Consider the following 20,258-nt stretch of genomic DNA (forward strand, 5'->3'; position numbering starts at 1 on the left):
TGATTCTAGTTATGTTGATGATACTCCTTATAATATTGATTCAAATGTTCCACTCGATAACGAAAGCTTAGAACGACGTTATGGTAATATTTATCCTAATGTTGATGAAAATTCAGGTGAAGAAGTAAAAACTGATTTGGGAGAAGAGGAGTTAGAAGAAACACCTACTAGTCCGGTGACAGAAGTTCCAAATGAGACTATCAATTTACCAGAGCAAAATTTTGGACATCCACCCCTTATACCTCCCACAAGGGAGAATGTGAAGTATCAACGACCTAAAACTTCTATTGTGTGGCAATTTATGACTTTTGATAAAGAAAATAGTATTGCTATTTGTGATAAGTGTAAGCAACCTTTTAAACATAAACAAGGTGGGGGTCAAGGTGGAACGGGGGGATTAAATAGACATTTGTTATCTTGTGTGCCGATTCAATATAAAGAAGCTAAAGCATTAGCCAATAGAAAAAAGGAAATTTCAATTAATGAATTAGATATTATATCGATAGGGGCTTCTAACATAGTTCAAGGAACATTAGATCTTTTTAACCCCGCTGGTCCAATAATACAACGTAAATATAATAAGGAATTAGATCGGTAAAATTTAGCTAAAATGATTTCTGTTTGTGGTTTGCCTTATAGTTTTCCTTCAAATCCCAATTTTGTTGAATATATTCAACAAACTTATAATCCGGATTATAGAGGCTTTTCAAGAAATACCGTTAAATCTGATGTTTTTGAATATCAAGGTAAACATTGTCAATTTCTTCGTTGTCTATTTAGCATATTAGATAGTATAGTGTCTATAACTTCGGACATGGGTCGTAGTGTTAACATGGGTCGTAGTGTTAATGGAAATGATTATTTAACTATTACTGCACATTGGATTAATCATAATTGGAATTTGCAAAAAAAAATTATAAGTTATAAACTATGTATAGAGAAAAAAACTGGTGCATATTTAGCTTCAAATATTTTAAGTGTTTTAGATTATTACATGATTATAGATAAAATAATGTCTGTCACATTAGATAATACATCTAATAATACAAACGCTGCTAAAATGTTAAAAGTTAGATTTTGTCCAATTGACAATAATGTTTTTCATGTTAGATGTGTTGTTCATATATTAAATTTAGTTGTACAAGATAATATTTCATTATTTGATTGTGGTAGAGTAAAAGTTGAATATGCTGTTACCTAGATTTTTCATACAAACAATGCTGCTAGAATTAGGGAATTTAATGAGCATTGTTTACTATGTGAATTACCTAGAAAAATTTCAAAACATATTAAAACAAGGTGGAATTCTCTTTACGAAATGTTTTCGATTGCTTATAAATATAGAAGACCCATATAAATGATTTTTAATGCTCATAATATTGACCCATTAGATAGAATTTGTGATGAAGATTGGGAAGAAACTAAAGAACTATTACAATTCTTAAGACTTTTTTATGATGCTACTACCATATTTTTTGGAATTTGTTATCCTACTATTTCATCCGTATTAATAAATATTTGTGCTCTTTCAATTCAATTTTGTAAATATAAAAAAATAGATAAATTTAGAGTTGCAATTGAAGGTATGATTGAAAAATTTTAAAAATATTTTTCCTATTCCTCAAGTTTTTTTAACGGCAACTTTACTTAATCGTGCTTATAAATTACAAGGTGTGCAAGGCCTTGTTGACACTTTTATGAAACTTTAGAAATTTTACCGGAAGAAATTCTAAATTGTCAAACGTGTAAGTCTAGCATAAAAGTAGAAGCAAAACTGTTGTATGAAAAATATAGAACTATTGAAAATTTTCAAGGAGAAGTTGGTCAAACTTCTAATGTTGAGATTGATTTGTCACTTCCAATTTCATGTTATATGCGAGGTTTTCTTGGTATTAATTCTATTAACCGTGATGATTTTGAAGAATATCTTAATCAATTTTTAGAAGTATTGGAAATCAAAGATGGCAATGAAGATTTATTAGGATGGTGGAGTAGGCGAACCGATGCATTTTCAACTTTGAGCAAAATGGTTCGTGATGTTCTAGCTATTCAAGCTTCATCAGTTGCATCGGAGGCTGCTTTAGTGCGGCAAGGCTTCAAACTGGTGATCATAGACATTCATTGGCGGAAGACAGTTTGGAAACAACAGTTTTATTTAGAGACTGGTCCAATACCGAAAGGAGGAATAACAATTTGCCAAAGTTAAGTAAAAAACAAGCAAGTTGGATAAAAACAAAAAGGGAAAAAGGTCTGATATACCCCTCAACTTTGTCATTTGGAGCTGAGATACCCCTCGTTATAAAAGTGTCTCATATATGCCCTTAACGTTATACAAACGGCTTACATATACCCCTGCCGTTACAAAATGACTCACATATACCCTTCATTTAACGGAAGTTAAGAAATTAGTTTTAAATTTATATTTATTATTTTCTAATTTTTTTAAAAAAAATTATTTAGTGGTATATATAATTCATTCTATCAAAGTTTAAGGTATATTTTAATTTTTTTCATACATAAATTATTTTTTGACTTCTTTTATTATAATTATTTGAGTTTCTTATTCTTATTTTGTTTTTTCTTTCATTCCTTAGTTTAAAGAAAAAAAATTTAAACTATTTTTTTGTGTGTATTGTAATTTAATTTCATATTCAAAGAAAAAATTTGGTCATCTACAATAAGTTTTACAAGAATATTAGTGAAACATAAATAAATTTGATTATCAAAATAATGATTATAAATTAGTCATTGAAACAATAAAAGGTCAACAAAAATATGTTTGACGAGGATTAAATTTACTCGTATGAGATTATATTTTTTAGAAAAAAATAATAAAAATTTAGATTAAAATTATTTTTTTTCATTTCCGTTAGAGGAAAATGGTATATATGAGCCATTTGTTTACAAGTAGGGGTATATATGAACCACTTTCATAACAAGGGGTATATCAGCTCTAAATGACAAAGTTGAGAGGTATATTAGACCCTTTTCCCAAACACAAATTGAATGCAGTGATGATGAATTAGAGGCACAAGAATTTCTAACAAGTTTGCCAACACCGACGGATATCAACATCGATATGATGCGACAATTAGCATTAAATTTTAAAGGAGAAAACAGATATTTTTAGATTACATTCAAGAACTAATTGAAACAGAATCCTTCCTAGAAGGTGGCTGCGTAAAATTAGTGACTCATCTAATATCTGTAACAAATATTAGTTTTGCGTATGAGAACTTATTGAAATAGAACTTTTTCTAGAAGGTGGTTGCATAGATTAGTTATTCCACTAATATTTGTTAATTGTAACTTCTAAGTTCTATTGAATAAATTTGAACGTTTTAACTTTTGTTCAAATTTTTTATATACAATTATTGTTTTGCATTTTAATTTTAATATATACAATTAAGTATATACTAAAGTACTAAACTAATTTTAAAATACTTAATTTAAACTTTACAATTTACATTACTTTAAAATATTTAAATTACAAATTTAAACTTCTCAAATTTGAAATTTAAAACTTTAAAGTTGAAACTTGAAATTTGAAACATGAATCTTAAAATTTGAAAATTGAAACTTTAAATTTGAAAATTTATTTTGATATTTGAAAATCAAAAAATTAAATTTAAAATTTATTAGCTAAAAATGTGTAATTTCAATAAAAATATATAAGTATTTTAAAAGAAAATCCTCGTCCCATGTCGTCCCGTCCATAGGCGAACCCACATGGTGTCAGTCGGGTGCTCGAGCACCCATTAATTTCGTTACGGAATATATATATATATATATATATCTATGTAGAAATTGAGGTATTTGTATAAAATTAACATAGAGCACCCAATGAGTAAATGATTTAGTTGGCCCAATGGCTCCTAGATGGGTAATTAAGATTTTTTTAGTGTTGTTGTACCAAGGTTCGAATCTCATTGCTAACACATATTTTTTATATTTTCACTTTAGAGCATCCACAACCTTAAATTTCTAGATCCGCCACTGGTCTCGTCCCCCCAAATCCCATCCCATCCCGTATATATAGTGGGACGGGATGGGACCTATTTTTGTCCCCCCCAGTCCCGGTCCCGTGTCAAATCCCCTCTCCCCGTCCCGTCCTTCCCCCAGCCCCCTTCCCCGTCCCCTTGCCAGCTCTAATTCATGTATGTATATTTCCAAGGTGATATGATCCATTGTTAATAAACATATATTTATTAATTTGGTGACCTTTGGAAGTGATATCTCAATATTATAAATAGAGATATCACTCACCATTTGAAATATACACTTGAATAAGAAAAAAGTTTTTTCCTACATCTACTTGTCTTATCTTCTTCCTTTGTACTGATATTATTCTGAGCTTAAATTTTATAACTTGTCTTATCTTCTTCATTTATACTTATATTATTCTAAGCTTAAATTTATAACGTATGTGAAGTTACTTTTTATTTTTGTTAAAACTTTGTATATCGTCAAACACTGCTACGCCCTTAGCAGTATGTGAAGGGGATATCTATTTTTGCGAGGTGCAAGTTGTATCACTAATACCTGCTACGGCCTTAGCAGCCAGGACAACTAATATATATAATAAATATGATTAAATTTTGCATGTCAATTCTGTTAACTATTGAATCTACTTTTCTACATATTATATTTTATTTCAACTATATTCAGTGAGATCAGGTACATAATATAATTAAACACAACTAATTATATTGATACTATAATTAATATCTTATCAAAATAAAAATACTATAATAATAACCATTTGCAAATAGAAATACAGTTTTTACGTGGTAAGAAACGAATTACGTGTGTGGACAAAGAAAAAACTAACATGCAGAAGATAGGATAGATCAAATGAGACTCAATAAAATAAGATTTAACAATTTTCAAATAATTTACGATAGTTCTGAATCGTTACACAATAAATACATATGTGAATAAATGTAAATCTTCATAGGATCGATATGTTGATGGTGCTATCGAGAGTTTCACTATAAATAGTCTTCTAGTTCTTTATTGTAGCCCATCTATTTTTCTACAGCATTGCATACTTGAGCTTTGTGATCTTAACCCTTTGAGTTCCATAATATTGATTAGAATTAAATTTTTAATTATAATTTTATACTGCATGTTCAAACAGATCTTAATACTTCATTGATCTCAATTTATATAATATATGAGGCATTTTCTTTTTTGATTAAATTTTTTTTATTAAGTAAGTGGTGACGTATATAGTGATATAAATTATCGACCATGCTGTCATATATAATTGAGCTAATAATGCGAAGTTTATATTCCTTATTGTAATAATTAAGGGACCAACGATGGGGGGAGTCACTTTTTTTTTGGGATTTACGTTGAAAAGTCAAGAATATAAATTGTTCATGCATGTGTTCACTCAATATATAAAAAGATGTTGTGCGGAATTCGAGATAATACGAGAAAATATAAACGCGAAAAACAAGACAACAGATTTACGTGGTTCACCAATAAATTGGCTACGTCCACGGGAAAGAGAGGGAGCAGTTTTATTATGGAGAGGCAAAAACAGAATTACAGAATAGGGTTTGCCATAGCGTCTATATATAGTGCTAAGCTACGCCCTAACAGGCTTGGGCCCAAAATACATAATTGACAGATAATTAAGGGCCCAATTCAAGGCATTCAACAAATCTCCACCTTGACTTTAATTCTCCAAATAAATTCTTCAGACGCACTATGATAGTGCCAGGCCTCCCCCTCTTCCTCAGAATTTCCCCGCAGGGCAATTAACAACTTCTGATGTTGAGCAAGTCCAAACAGTGTTGAAACTTGCTCTATGGAACCGGCTTTGTGAACATATCAGTAGGATTATCAGCAGTTCCTACTTTCTTCACCTTGATTCTCTTCTCACTTCTTAGAAAATGATACCTCACGTCAATATGCTTGGTTCTCTCATGGTGGACTTGATCCTTGGCTAGACAAATTGCGCTCAAACTGTCACAATACACCGTAGCCTGATCATGATGCAGACCAAGATCACTAACCAGCCCTTTCAGCCAAATCCCTTCTTTTGCAGCCTCTGTCAAGGCCATGTACTCCGCTTCTATAGTAGACAAAGTCACTGTAGGTTGCAAAGTTGCCTTCCAACTGACGACAGATCCTCCAAGGGTAAACACATAGCCAGTCATCAATCTTCTTGTGTCAACATCTCCAGCATAGTCAGAATCAGAATAGCCAGTAACCAAGCACTGAGTATCACCTCCGTAAATGAGACCAACGTCAGATGTACCTCTAAGGTACCGGAAAATTCTCTTCACAGCCTGCCAATGTTCTCTCCCTGGTTGTCCCATGAATCTGCTCACTACACTGACTGCATGTGCTAAATCTGGCCTTGTACAGACCATAGCATACATCAAACTTCCTACGGCACTGGCATAAGGGACTCGTGACATATACTCCTTCTCTTCTTCTGACTGTGGAGAGAACATGGCAGTGAGATGGATATTGGCAGCACTGGGGGTATCAATAGGCTTAGATGAAGACATGCCAAACCTCGCCAAGACCTTCTGAATGTAGCTTCTCTGTGACAAGAAAAGTTTCCTTCTCTCTCTGTCTCTAATGATCTCCATCCCTAGAATCTTCCGAGCGGCTCCCAGATCCTTCATCTCAAACTCAGCACTAAGTAAACCCTTCAGCTTCTGAATGTCATACTTCTTCTTTGCAGCTATCAGCATATCATCTACATAAAGCACCAGATAGATGAATGAATCATCCTTGAGCCTATTGTAGTAGACACAACAATCATATGAGCTCCGAGTATAGCCCAACTTCACCATGTAGCTGTCAAACCTTTTGTACCACTGCCTTGTAGACTGCTTAAGTCCATATAAGGACTTCTTCAACTTGCAGACGTGATTTTCCTTCCCTAGAACTTGGAAACCATCCGGCTGAGTCATGTATATCTCTTCCTCCAACTCTCCATGTAGAAACGCTGTCTTCATATCAAGTTGTTCAAGCTCCAGATTCTGATGTGTAACTATCGCTAGTAACACTCGGATGGAAGTATGTCTGACCACTGGTGAGAAGATCTCATTGTAGTCCACTCCCTCTCTTTGGTTGAAACCTCTGGCAACAACCCTGGCTTTATACTTGACTCCTTCTGCCGGTGATATCCCTTCCTTCTTCTTGAAAACCCATTTGCAAGTAATAATCTTTCTCCCCGAAGGCTGTATGACCAGATCCCATGTGTGATTCTTGTGTAGGGACTCCATCTCATCTCCCATAGCAGCAAACCATTTTTCAGAATCAGGACTTAAAATGGCTTCTTTGTAAGTAGACGGCTCAGATGTATCTACCTCTTCAGCAACCTGCAGTGCATAACCCACCATGTCCTCAAAACCATACCTCGTAGGAGGCCGAACTCCAACCCTCCTTGGCCGATCTTGAGCTATACTCCGATGGATATCTAATGGCATAGATTCTGGAATATCAGTTTCTGTCTGTGGCTCTTGATCCTCCTCTTCAGGTTCTTTCAAATCGCTCTCGTTCTGAATGACTTGAAACTCCACCTGTTTATCAAGACTCCCAGTTTCTGACGTAGTTGTAGGCTTCACAATGGTTCTAAGCAGAGAACTTACATCAAAGACAACGTTCCTGCTCATAATAACCCTCTTTTCTGTTGGAGACCAGATTCTGAAACCTTTCACTCCATCTCCGTAGCCCACAAATACTCCCTTTTTAGCTCTTGGTTCTAACATACCTTCACTGACATGATAGAAAGCCGTACAACCAAAAGCTTTCAGATTTGAATAATCAGCAGCTTTTCCTGACCACATCTCCATAGGTGTCTTGCACTGTATGCCTGTGTGTGGTCCGCGGTTAATCAAGTAGCAACCTGTACTAACCGCTTCTGCCCAGAATCTTCTATCTAGCCCAGCATTAGAGAGCATGCACCTTGCTCTCTCCAGAAGTGTTTGATTCATCCGCTCAGCTACACCGTTCTGCTGTGGTGTATTTCTGACTGTACGATGTCGAGCAATCCCTTCATCCTTACAGAATTGATAAAATTCAGACCAGCAGAATTCCAGCCCATTATCAGTTCGCAAGCTCTTGATCTTCTTCCCTGTTTGATTTTCCATCAAAATTTTCCACTCCTTGAACTTCTGGAAAGCTTCACTTTTATGCTTCATCATGTACACCCAAGTCATCCTTGAGTAGTCATCAATAATGGACACAAAGAATCTACAGCCTCCCAAAGACTCAACACGGCATGGACCCCAGCAATCAGAATGGATATAATTAAGTGTGCCTTTTGTTCTGTGAATGGCCTTTGGAAACTTGTTGCGATGTAGTTTTCCAAAGACACAATGTTTACAAAACTCTAGGCTCTTAACCTTATGACCAGCAAGAAGATCCTCCTTTGACAGAATTTGCATTCCTCTTTCACCCATATGACCAAGTCTCATGTGCCATAACTTAGTCATATCCTTCTGGTGAACTTCTGACGATGCAACATGGGTTGAACCTGTAACCGTGGAACCTTGTAGAAAATACAAAATACCACGCATGACACCTTTCAGAATCAGATTTGAACCCTTCCAGACCCGCAAGACTCCATCTTTTCCCGACCAGGTAAATCCCTTGCTATCCAAAAGACTGAGAGATATCATATTTTTTGTCATCAATGGAACGTGCCTGACCTCGTTCAATGTGCAGAAGTTACCGTCATATGTCCTTATCTTGATTTGAGCCTGTCCCAACCACCTTGCAGACAGAACTGTTGGCCATCGAGATGCTGCCTCCATCTACCTGCTCATAAGTCATGAACCACTCTCTCCTAGGACAGATGTGATAGGATGCCCCAGAATCGAGAACCCACACATCTGAATGATGAGTGTGGTCATCCGCAACTAGGGCAATGTCTTCTTCAGAATTGATGTCTTCTTCAGCAACAGCAGCAGAAACTGATTGTTTTTCCGATTGCTTCTTCTTCTTCGGACAATCAAATTTCCAATGTCCCTTCTCCTTGCAGTAATTACAAATATCATCCAGCTTTGCACCCTTCGACATCGACTTCTTTTTCTTTCCGCCGTTTTTCCTTCCCTTTTCGTTGCTGGTGAACAGACTGGAAGGTTGTATCTCTGTACTTGTGCCGTTAGCCTTATGCCGTAATTCCCTGCTATGAAGGGCCGATCTGACTTCTTCCAGCGACACAGTATCTTTCCCAACAATGAACGATTGAACAAAATTCTCAAACGACATTGGGAGAGATACTAACAGAATCAGGCAGCATCTTCATCCTCGATCTTCACATCGATATTACGCAATTCTAGTAACAAAGTATTCAATTGCTCTAAATGTTCCCTGAGTTGTGTACCTTCAGCCATTCGTAAACCGAATAGACGTTGTTTCAGAAGCAGCTTGTTGGTTAGAGATTTTGTCATGTACAAACTCTCCAGCTTCAACCACACACCAGCAGCAGTCTCTTCATCCGAGACCTCCGTGATGACGTCATCCGCGAGACACAGCATGATCGTCGAGTGCGCCTTTTCCTCCAGAATCGCCATCTCAGGAGTAACGACGGCGTTCTTGTCTTTCGACAACGGCGCCCAAAAACCTTGCTGTTTCAACAAAGCCCGCATCTTGATCTGCCATAAACTGAAATTGTTCCTCCATGTGAATTTGTCGATTTTCACGTTCAAAGCAGACATCTCGAATTATCCAAAAAACACCGATTAACCGAGAGGCTCTGATACCAATTTGTTGTGCGGAATTTGAGATAATACGAGAAAATATAAACGTGAAAAACAAGACAACAGATTTACGTGGTTCACCAATAAATTGGCTACGTCCACGGGGAAGAGAGGGAGCAGTTTTATTATGGAGAGGCAAAAACAGAATTACAGAATAGGGTTTGCCATAGCGTTTATATATACTGCTAAGCTACGCCCTAACAGGCTTGGGCCCAAAATACATAATTGACAAATAATTAATGGCCCAATTCAAGGCATTCAACAAAAGATAACACTTAAGTCATCTGCGGCCCCCTAAAGTTGTCCTCATAATTCACTTAAACACTTCAACTAAGGCTACTACCTATTAGACACTCTTATATTAACGAATACGTACCTATTAAATACAAAATAATAATAAGCTTTTAAAATATTGTGTATGTAACTCACGCACGCTATTTTTAAAAAGAAACCAATAAAATTGCAGTATGTGGCACATGGGCCCAATCTAATGAATATTTGATTATTTTTTTAAAAATAAAAATAAAAACTCCAAGCATTAATAATCCTAAAGATTAATTAGCAAAAAGGAGAAAAAAGAAAACCCCCATTCCCACACAAACCCACCCACCTTTCTTCTTCTTCCCTTCACCAGCCATCCTGATTCCAACAAATTCGATTCTTCCGGCAACAACAAAAAGAAGAAAAAAGAAAATCTCCCCCACCCGCTCCTCCAAGTTCGTCAACCTAATCATTTGCCTTATCTTCTTCTTCATCATCAACAATTACTTCTCATTTTCTATTCCTTTGAAAAGATTAATCTTTTAGAAATCAAGTCTAATGCAAATAGTGAAATAAATTATGAAGTATAATATATTAATGGAGTGATTATTAAGATTCTTTATGGAAAAAAATCTACGTAGATAAATTATTTTGATAAATTATTTCAAAATCAATAAAGAGAAATCAATATGATTCAAATGAATTATATCAAATTTTCTGATATCATTTTAAGTAATGGTTGGTAATATTTGTTGATCGAAGTGACCGAAAAAAAAGATGAACAAATATTGCTTTTATAGTTTTGATGTCCATTTGTTTCTTGTTGCAAGTTCTTTTAATAAATTCAATTTCACTTTATGAAGAGTGAAAAATAAAAATGAAAGAAAAAAAACAGAGTGCATAAATGGGGTGAAGAAGAAGACAATTGGTACAGCCTACATGGGTGGGAATGGGTGGGGTTGCTTTCTTTTTGGTTAAAAACATTATTTTAAATTAAAAAATATTTTGAGTTGTATTAATTAATGCTGATTAGGATAAAAAAAGAGTAAAGTTTATTTTTTAAAAAATTAGGAATATATCTACGCGCTACAAGGCTGTGAGATACACTTATTTAGCCACGTCAGTATTTTGTGCTCAATAGACACAGTTTTGAATAATTAAAGTGTTTAATAGGTACAAACCTTAGTTGAGGTGCTTAAATGAATTATGCAGACAACTTTAAGGGGTTGCATATGACTTAAGCCAAAAGATAATAATAATTCTATGAATATAATGGTCTCTTGTCACGTTTTGTTCATTTCTTTACCTTTAAATCTTTAATTAATTTTCCTATTTCATCTGCTTTTTTGGCAAATTTAATGATTATGAATTCGTATAGTACCATTATAGTTACAACCGTATTTTATATATAATAAAGATAACATATGAGTAGAGCATGTTAAATCAAATACATTTAGAAATATCAATTACTAGCTTGTGCAAGCTACTTGTGTATATTAATCATCTTGGTTTAGTTATTATTCAAATTCATTTTTTTAAGTAAATAAATATCTGTCTTCATCTTAAAGCGTTAGCTCTCCTTGAAACCAAAAGGGTGATTAGAAGTTGATTACTGAATTCACTCGGACCTTGATTCATTATAATAGTCATTACTATAAAAGATAGAGAAAAGCGATTGACCAATCAAAAAACGATGATTCAAAATTTTCCTATATATAGTGTAACATCGAGCTTAAACACTTATACTTTGATAAATACATAGGAAAATTTTGAATCATCGTTTTTTGATTGGTCAATCGCTTTTCTCTATCTTCTATAGTAATGACTATTATAATGAATCAATATATATATATATATATATATATATGTGTGTGTGTATATATATATATATATATATATATAGAGAGAGAGAGAGAGAGAGAGAGAGACGCCTCAGAAGTTCCATATAAATTACTTCTCAATATAATCTCTTTCAAATTCATTAAATTTTCATGTACCGATTCTTGAGTGCCCGTTATGGTAGAATATTCATGTGGTACTTTCTCATATTTTACACGTGTGATACATGTTCCTTCTATTTCCCCAAGTGAAGCTCTTCGCATCGCAATGCCTATTGTGTCGGCTTGGCCTTTCAATTGACTATTTGCCCCTCTGTTAGAGGTGTTCCAGAAATGTCTGCGATCGAGTAAATAGATCTACGAACGAATGGATCGGATCGACTTGGAAAATGGAAAGATTTGTACAAGTTATACGTTTCATCTTATTACTTTTTCCTTTGTTGGTAGAAACCCACTGAGTGTCCAGTTCATTAGGGAGCGTCTTTTGGAGTGACAATAGGGGCATCTTTCTTTTTATCATTTTTCAAAAAGTTGATAAACTTGGCGGGTATGTAAAAGATATTTTTTCTTTTCCATCACCACACTACACGTATAGGCGTGAACCCCCTCGTTATCGTACGTGCGACTCTCACCGCATACGGCTCACACAAAGACTCCAAAATCTTGTAATGACCTGTTTAGTCGTTTTGAGAAGCAGAATTCAATTCTGGAAAAACTGACAGAAACGACGAACCCCACGACAGACCGTCATGGGCACGACGGACCGTCGAGGGGGTCTCGTTTCAAAACACTTAGAAAATCTGAAATTGGGTACTGAAAATTGACTCTCTGAACTTCGTAACGGAATGGCAGGACGGACCGTCACAGACCCTTCAGAGAAATTGAGTCTCTGAAGTCTGTGACGGAGCAGCAGGACGGACCGTCGCAGGCGCGACGGGCCGTCACAGACTGCTAATCCCAGTCTGGGTCGGATTTCTTGATACGTTTTAAGGGACGTTTTTGACTATTCCTACTTTAATTATAAAGTTAGTGGGTTAATGTTAATAAGTCTAATTACTTAGGGGTTAAAAGAGGTAACCTTAAGTTAATTAGTGGACTATTATTGCCATCTTTTATTCTTAATTATATGCTAATTAGGGTAAAAGAAAGAGGGTTTGAATAAGAAAAAGAAAAGAACAGAAAGAGAGAGAAGGAGAATCGATAGAGAGAGACGAACGAAGAGGAAAAATACAAAGCTTTGGGAATTTTCTTGCTTGATTACTAATCTTCGGTGGAGGTAGGTTATGGTTATTTTTATGCTATTCGTAGTAAACTCTTAATAGTGAATGATATGTATGGGTAGTATTGTAAACCCTTTTATATGCTTAATTGTATGTTTGCATGAATGTGATTATATGATTGTGATAAAATAAGCATGATGAAGCTATTGAATCCTAAATCTTAAAAGATAACCCTAATCTACTTTGTTAATGATGATTCCTTGGTATAAAAGAAGGCTTGATGAACGAAAGTAGTGAGATTAGGGGATCGGGTGCCACGTTCCGATACCAGTATAGAATATGGATCGGGTGCCACGTTCCGGTACCAGGATAGTATATGAGGATCGGAGTGTCACATTCCGACACCAGGATAGAATATGGATCGGGTGCCACGTTCCGGTACCAGGATAGTATATGAGTATCGGAGTGTCACGTTCCGACACCAGGATAGTATATGGATCGGGTGCCACGTTCTGGTACCAGGATAGAATATGGATCGGGTGTCACATTCCGACACCAGGATAGAATGAGGATCGGAGTGTCACGTTCCGACACCAGGATAGTATATGAGGAGCGGAGTGTCATGTATCGACACAAGGGGAATAAAGATAATGAATCTTGAAAGATGATAATATATTCAAATCTAATGAACCTAATTCCCAAACGAGTATGATGAGGAGGCGTGAGTCCTCATTGATGTGCTTGGTGTTGTAACCAAGGGTTATGGTAACTGTAAATGCTGCATGCTAAGGATATTAGTTGATTTTATGATATTTCTTAATATATACTGTTTTCTATTTTGAGTTGGCCGATGATATCTACTCAGTACCCGTGTTTTGTACTGACCCCTACTTTTATTGTTTTCTTCTTTATTATTTGTGGAGTGCAGCAAACGTGCCATCGTCTTCAACTCAACCGCAACTCTAGCCAGTCTTCATTACTCCGGATTTCAGGGTGAGCTAAAGCTTCTAGCTTGGACTGGATCTTCTTCTTTATGTCTTGATTCCTTGAACTTCCGGCATGGACTAGCTTTTATTTGTTTTAGCTTCTTAGAATACTCTTAGATTAGTAATTTGATCATAGATGTTCTTGTGATGATGACTTCCGGATTTTGGGGATAATAATAGTTATTGATTTTATTAATGAGTTTAAGTCTTCCGCATTACTTTCTGTTGATATTATATTGAAATGTTAAGGTTTAGATTGGTTGGTTCGCTCACACAGGAGGGTAAGTGTGGGTGCCAGTTGCGGCCCGGTTTTGGGTCGTGACAAATCTATCCCGAGTCTTATGAAAATGTTCAATTTTCATAGCGAAAATATAAAACAGATATTGGACATTTTAAAAAAATATTTATCTATATATTTGAATTCATATCTTTTTTTTTTACTGAAACAAATAATTTATTGACAAAAGATATGCGAATACATTGGGAGGGAGGAGGGATACCGTAAAGCTTGAATCATGATTAGCCTCCAGTAGCCCTCCTTTACAATTCTATGGGGGTTCGAAAAACCAGTTTGAATGCTTCTTAGGTTCAAAATCATGTTTTGCTGATTAACATTAATTAAGAGTTTGAATTTCAAATTTAAACTATCACTTTTTAATTTGATAAACAGATATCTTTCTTTTATACCACTTTATCATGGTATTTGTAATACACTCTCTCTTTTATTATAAAAAATTTTGACATCACATTCCACATGGATAAAATACTGAGAAAAAATAAATAAATTATTACTATTAGTTAAAATTAAAGAATAGGAAACTATTATTAAAAAAATATATTTTTTATTTATAAAATAAAATGTAAAATTTTTTTTTTACCCCAAGTTTTTTATTTTGTTTAAATTTCTTTTATAAAAGTATTTTATTTTTTATTTCATCTCCTCCCCCTCCCCAAAATTAATTTAGATATTTTTTCCTTAAAAAAAAAAATTCTACCCATCTCCCTTAATCCTCTGCTTCCAAATTTCTTTTCCAGTGTTTAGATATACATATTGAAAATACTTTTGCCGTCAGAAGACTTTTTTTAATTTTTTACTTATTTATGTTATATTTGGTACACTAGTAGAAATTTTTTTCTAAAATACGTGCATATTTAATACAAAATGAAAAAAATATTTAAAAATAAAAATTAGGAGTGGAGGATTAAATAGGATGGGGTAATTTTTTTTTAAAAAAATAAAACAATATCAATTTCTTTCGAGGGGGTTGAGTGGGTGATTTTTTTCGGAGAGGAGGAGGGGTACGTGGAGGAGGTGGTGTGTAATGACCTGTTTAGTCGTTTTGAGCAGCAGATTTTATTTCTGGAAAAACAGGCTGAGGCGACGGACCCCACGACGGACCGTCATGGGCAAGACGGACCGTCGCAGGGTCTTGTTTCAAAACACTTAGAAAAACTGAAAATTGGGTACTGAAAATCGACTCTCTGAACTTCGTAACGAAATGGCAGGACGGACCGTCACAGGTGTGACGGACCGTCACAGACCCTTGGTGGAAATTTGGGTCTCTGAACTTTGCGACGACCTGCAGGACGGACCGTCGCAGGCACGACGGCCCGTCACAGGTTGCGCAATCCCAGTCCGGGTCGGATTTCTTTATACCTTTTAAGGGACGTTTTTGACTATTCCTGCTTTAATTATAAGATTAGTGGGTTAATGTTAATAAGTCTAATTACTTGGGGGTTAAAAGAGGTAACCTTAAGTTAATTAGTGGGTTATTATTGCCATCTTTTACACTTGATTATATGTTAATTAGGGTAAAAGAAAGAGGGTTTGAATAAGAAAAATAGAAAGAACAAAGAGAAAACAGAAAAAGAAAGAGAACAAGTAGAGAGAGAGAGAAACGAAGAGGATAGCAAGGATTTTGAGAAGATAGCTTGTTGATCGCAATTCTTCGGTGGAGGTAGGTTATGGTTTTCATGCTTTCATAGTAAACTCTTAATAGAGAATGATATGTATTGGTAGTATTGTAAACCCTGCTATGTGCTTAATTGTATGCATGCATGAACGTGATTATATAAATGTGATTATATTAAGCATGATGAAGTTATTGAATCCCAAATCTTGATAAAAACCTAATCTCTTTTTAATGATGATGCCTTGGTAAGGGAGAAGGCTTGATGAATTGATGGAAGGAGATTAGGGGATCGGGTGTCACGAACCGACACGTAGTATTAGGGGATCGGGTGTCACGAACCGACACGTAGAATTAGGGGATCGGGTGTCACGAACCGACACGTAGTATTAGGGGATCGGGTGTCACGAACCGACACGTAGTATTAGGGGATCGGGTGTCACGAACCGACACGTAGTATTAGGGGATCGGGTGTCACGAACCGACACGTAGTATTAGGGGATCAGGTGTCACGAACCGACACGTAGATTTAGGGGATCGGGTGTCATGAACCGACACATAGATTTAGGGGATCGGGTGTCACGAACCGACACATAGATTTAGGGGATCGGAGTGTCACGTACCGACACAAGAGGATTAATGAATATTGAGGGAGCGGAGTGTCACGTACCGACACAAGAGAAATAAAGATAATGAATCTTGAAAGATGTTAATATACTCAATCTAATGAACATGATTCCCAAATGAGTATGGTATCGAGGCTTGAGTCCTCATGTGTGAACTTGACGGTAATTGTTAATGATATAGTATTTTGTTGTTGCTACATGTTGAGTATCATAGTTGATTTTATGATATTACTTGGTATATATTGATTTCTATTTTGAGTTGGCCGATGATATCTACTCAGTACCCGTGTTTTGTACTGACCCCTACTTCTATGTTCTCTTCTTGTTTATTTGTGGAGTGCAGCAAACGTGCCATCGTCTTCAACTCAACAGTAATTCAAGCCAGTCTTACTACATCGGAAATTCAGGGTGAGCTAATGCTTCTAGCTTGGATTGGATCTTCTTCTTCAAGTCTTGATGCCTTGAACTTCCGGCATGGACTAGCTCTCTTATGTATTTTTAGCTTTTAGAATACTCTTAGTTTAGTCGTTTGATCGTAGATGTTCTTGTGATGATGACTTCCAGATTTTGGGGAATAATAGATGTTGAATTTTAGAAGTTAATGAATTGGTCTTTATTTAATGAGTTTAAGTCTTCCGCATTACTTTCTGTTGATATTATATTGAAATGTTAAGGTTAGATTGGTTGGTTCGCTCACATAGGAGGGTAAGTGTGGGTGCCAGTCGCAACCCGGTTTGGGTCGTGACAAACTTGGTATTAGAGCATTAGGTTCGTTGGTCTCATCACACAAGAACGAGTCTAGTAGAGTCTTAAGGAACGGTAGGGGGACGCCTTTAGTTTTCTTTGAGAGACTATAAGACTTAAGGAAAATTCCATTCTTTTTTTCTTTCTTTCGTGCTACTACTTGAATCCAATTGGTATCTAGGTGATACAAATTGGTATCTGACCATCGTCACTCTCTTTCGCAGATGGTTAGAACTAGAGCAACGACTACGCCAACACCAACACCAGCACCAGCAGGACAGGGTGCGTCTGAGCCAGCCACTGGGGCTGTGGCTCGAGGAAGAGCAACGGCAAGAGGCCGTGGTAGGGGTCGTGGGAGGACGTCCTCTAGAGGAAGAGGACGAGCACCTAACCCATCTGATACTAGGGCGGTGACTCCTCCACCGACTGAAGAAGTAGTAAGAGAAGGGGATGATGGGGAGAATGAACAAGTGCAGAATGAGGGATTGCCACCCCAACCTACCCCAGAGATGATCAATCAGGTTCTCGCCTATCTCAGTGGGTTGTCTGATCAAGGTCAGGCACCTCCAGTGTTTTCTGCGCCAACACCTCCGATTTCAGAAGTACAACATGCAGCCACTATGGCTCCTCGTATGGATGTCTCATTGGACATAGGCACATTTCCACGTCTGACTTCTGGGCCTATAATGACAAATAATCAGCATGAACTTTTCAGTAAGTTCTTGAAATTGAAACCTCTGGTCTTCAAGGGTGCTGAATCGGAGGATGCTTATGATTTTCTGGTTGACTGTCACGAGCTACTACACAAGATGGGTATAGTAGAACGGTTTGGTGTGGAGTTTGTGACTTATCAGTTTCAAGGGAACGCCAAAATGTAGTGGCGGTCACATATTGAGTGTCAACCAACAGAGGCACCACCTATGACTTGGGCCTCATTCTCTAGCTTGTTTATGGAGAAGTATATCCCCCGAACTTTGAGGGATAGGAAAAGGGATGAGTTCTTGAGCCTAGAGCAAGGTAGGATGTCGGTCAATGCATATGAGGCTAAGTTTCGTGCATTATCCCGGTATGCCACCCAACTATGTTTCAGTCCACAAGAGCGGATTCGCTGTTTTGTGAAGGGGTTGAGGTCAGAGTTGCGGATTTCAGCCTTACAGGTAGCGGCTACGGCAAAATCCTTCCAAGAGGTGGTTGACTTCGTGATAGAGGTGGAAGGAGTGAAGCCAGATGACTTCACCACGACATCGACATCAAAAAGGTTTCGAAAGGGAGGCGATTTTAATGGTTCTTACTCTAGAGGACAAGGTTCCGGAGGTTACTCAGTTCGACCCTTTCAGTCTTCACTACAGACTGTAGTTGGGGGTCCACCTCAGACCGGTCAACACTTCTCCGAGAGACCTATGCTTGACTCCAGAGAGTGTTATGGGTGTGGGGAGACTGGGCATATTAGGAGAAATTGTCCAAAACAGAGTTATAGACCCCCAATGGCTAGAGGTAGAGGTGGTCATGGTAGAGGCCGTCATTCTGGAGGACGTGGTGGTCGAGGTAATGGTGGTCACCAAAATGGCCGAGGTGATGGGCAAACTGGAGCCACTACATCACAACATGGTAGGGGCAACGGACAGACGAACGATAGGGCCCATTGTTACGCTTTCCCTGGGCGGTCTGAAGCGGAGGCATCTGATGCTGTCATCACAGGTAATCTTCTGGTTTGTGATTGCATGGCTTCTGTATTGTTTGATCCTGGATCCACATTTTCTTATGTATCTTCCTCATTTGCTAATGGTCTAAATTTACATTGTGAATTACTTGATATGCCTATTCGTGTTTCTACTCCGGTGGGTGAATCTGTGGTAGTTGAAAAGGTGTATAGGTCTTGTTTGGTGAACTTTGTGGGGAGCAACACTTATGTAGATTTGGTTATCTTAGAAATGGATGATTTTGATGTAATTCTGGGTATGACTTGGCTTTCTCCGCAATTTGCGATTTTGGATTGTAATGCTAAAACGGTGACGTTAGCCAAGCCTGGGACAGATCCGTTAGTTTGGGAGGGTGACTACACTTCCAATCCGGTGCGTATCATCTCCCTTCTTCGTGCTAAGAAAATGGTTAGTAAAGGGTGTTTAGCTTTCTTGGCACATCTCAAGGATGACACTACCCAAGTACCTTCGATTAAGTCGGTTTCGGTGGTCCGTGAGTTTCTGGATGTGTTCCCTGCAGATCTTCCTGGTATGCCACCAGATAGGGATATTGATTTTTGTATTGACCTTGAACCGGGTACTCGCCCCATTTCGATACCCCCTTATAGAATGGCTCCCGCGGAGTTAAGAGAGTTAAAAGCCCAACTTCAAGAGTTGTTAAACAAAGGCTTTATTAGACCAAGTGCATCTCCTTGGGGTGCTCCGGTTTTGTTTGTAAAGAAGAAGGATGGGAGTTTCCGAATGTGTATAGACTACAGACAACTAAACAAGGTAACCATAAAGAACAAGTATCCTTTTCCCCGCATTGATGACTTGTTCGATCAGTTACAAGGTGCTTGTGTCTTCTCTAAGATTGACTTGAGATCCGGTTATCATCAATTGAAAATACGGGCAACGGATGTGCCAAAGACTGCTTTTCGAACGAGGTATGGGCATTACGAATTTGTAGTGATGTCTTTTGGTCTTACGAATGCCCCTGCTGCGTTCATGAGCATGATGAACGGGATTTTTAAGCCATATTTGGACCTCTTCGTGATCGTATTTATTGATGATATATTGGTATACTCAAAGAGCAAGTAGGAACATGAAGAGCATTTTAGAATGGTATTGGAAAGGTTGAGGGAGAAAAAGCTTTATGCCAAGTTCTCTAAGTGTGAGTTTTGGCTAGATGCAGTGTCCTTCTTGGGGCACGTGGTTTCTAAGGATGGAGTGATGGTGGATCCTTCTAAGATTGAGACA

At 37.0% G+C, this 20,258-nt stretch overlaps 1 protein-coding gene across 1 annotated transcript in view; it reads right to left on the minus strand.

Moving 5' to 3' along the window:
* LOC101244958 (peroxidase 3-like) overlaps positions 1-17,595 on the minus strand; it is a 32,857-nt gene extending 15,262 nt beyond the window's left edge. Inside the window, exon 1 of the mRNA XM_069298095.1 lies at positions 17,578-17,595. The gene's annotated coding sequence lies outside the window, so the exon portion shown is untranslated. The remainder of the gene's footprint in view (positions 1-17,577) is intronic.
* Positions 17,596-20,258: the final 2,663 nt, after the last annotated feature.

Source organism: Solanum lycopersicum, chromosome 5 (assembly GCF_036512215.1).
Source record: "Solanum lycopersicum chromosome 5, SLM_r2.1".
NCBI classification, from domain to species: domain Eukaryota; kingdom Viridiplantae; phylum Streptophyta; class Magnoliopsida; order Solanales; family Solanaceae; genus Solanum; species Solanum lycopersicum.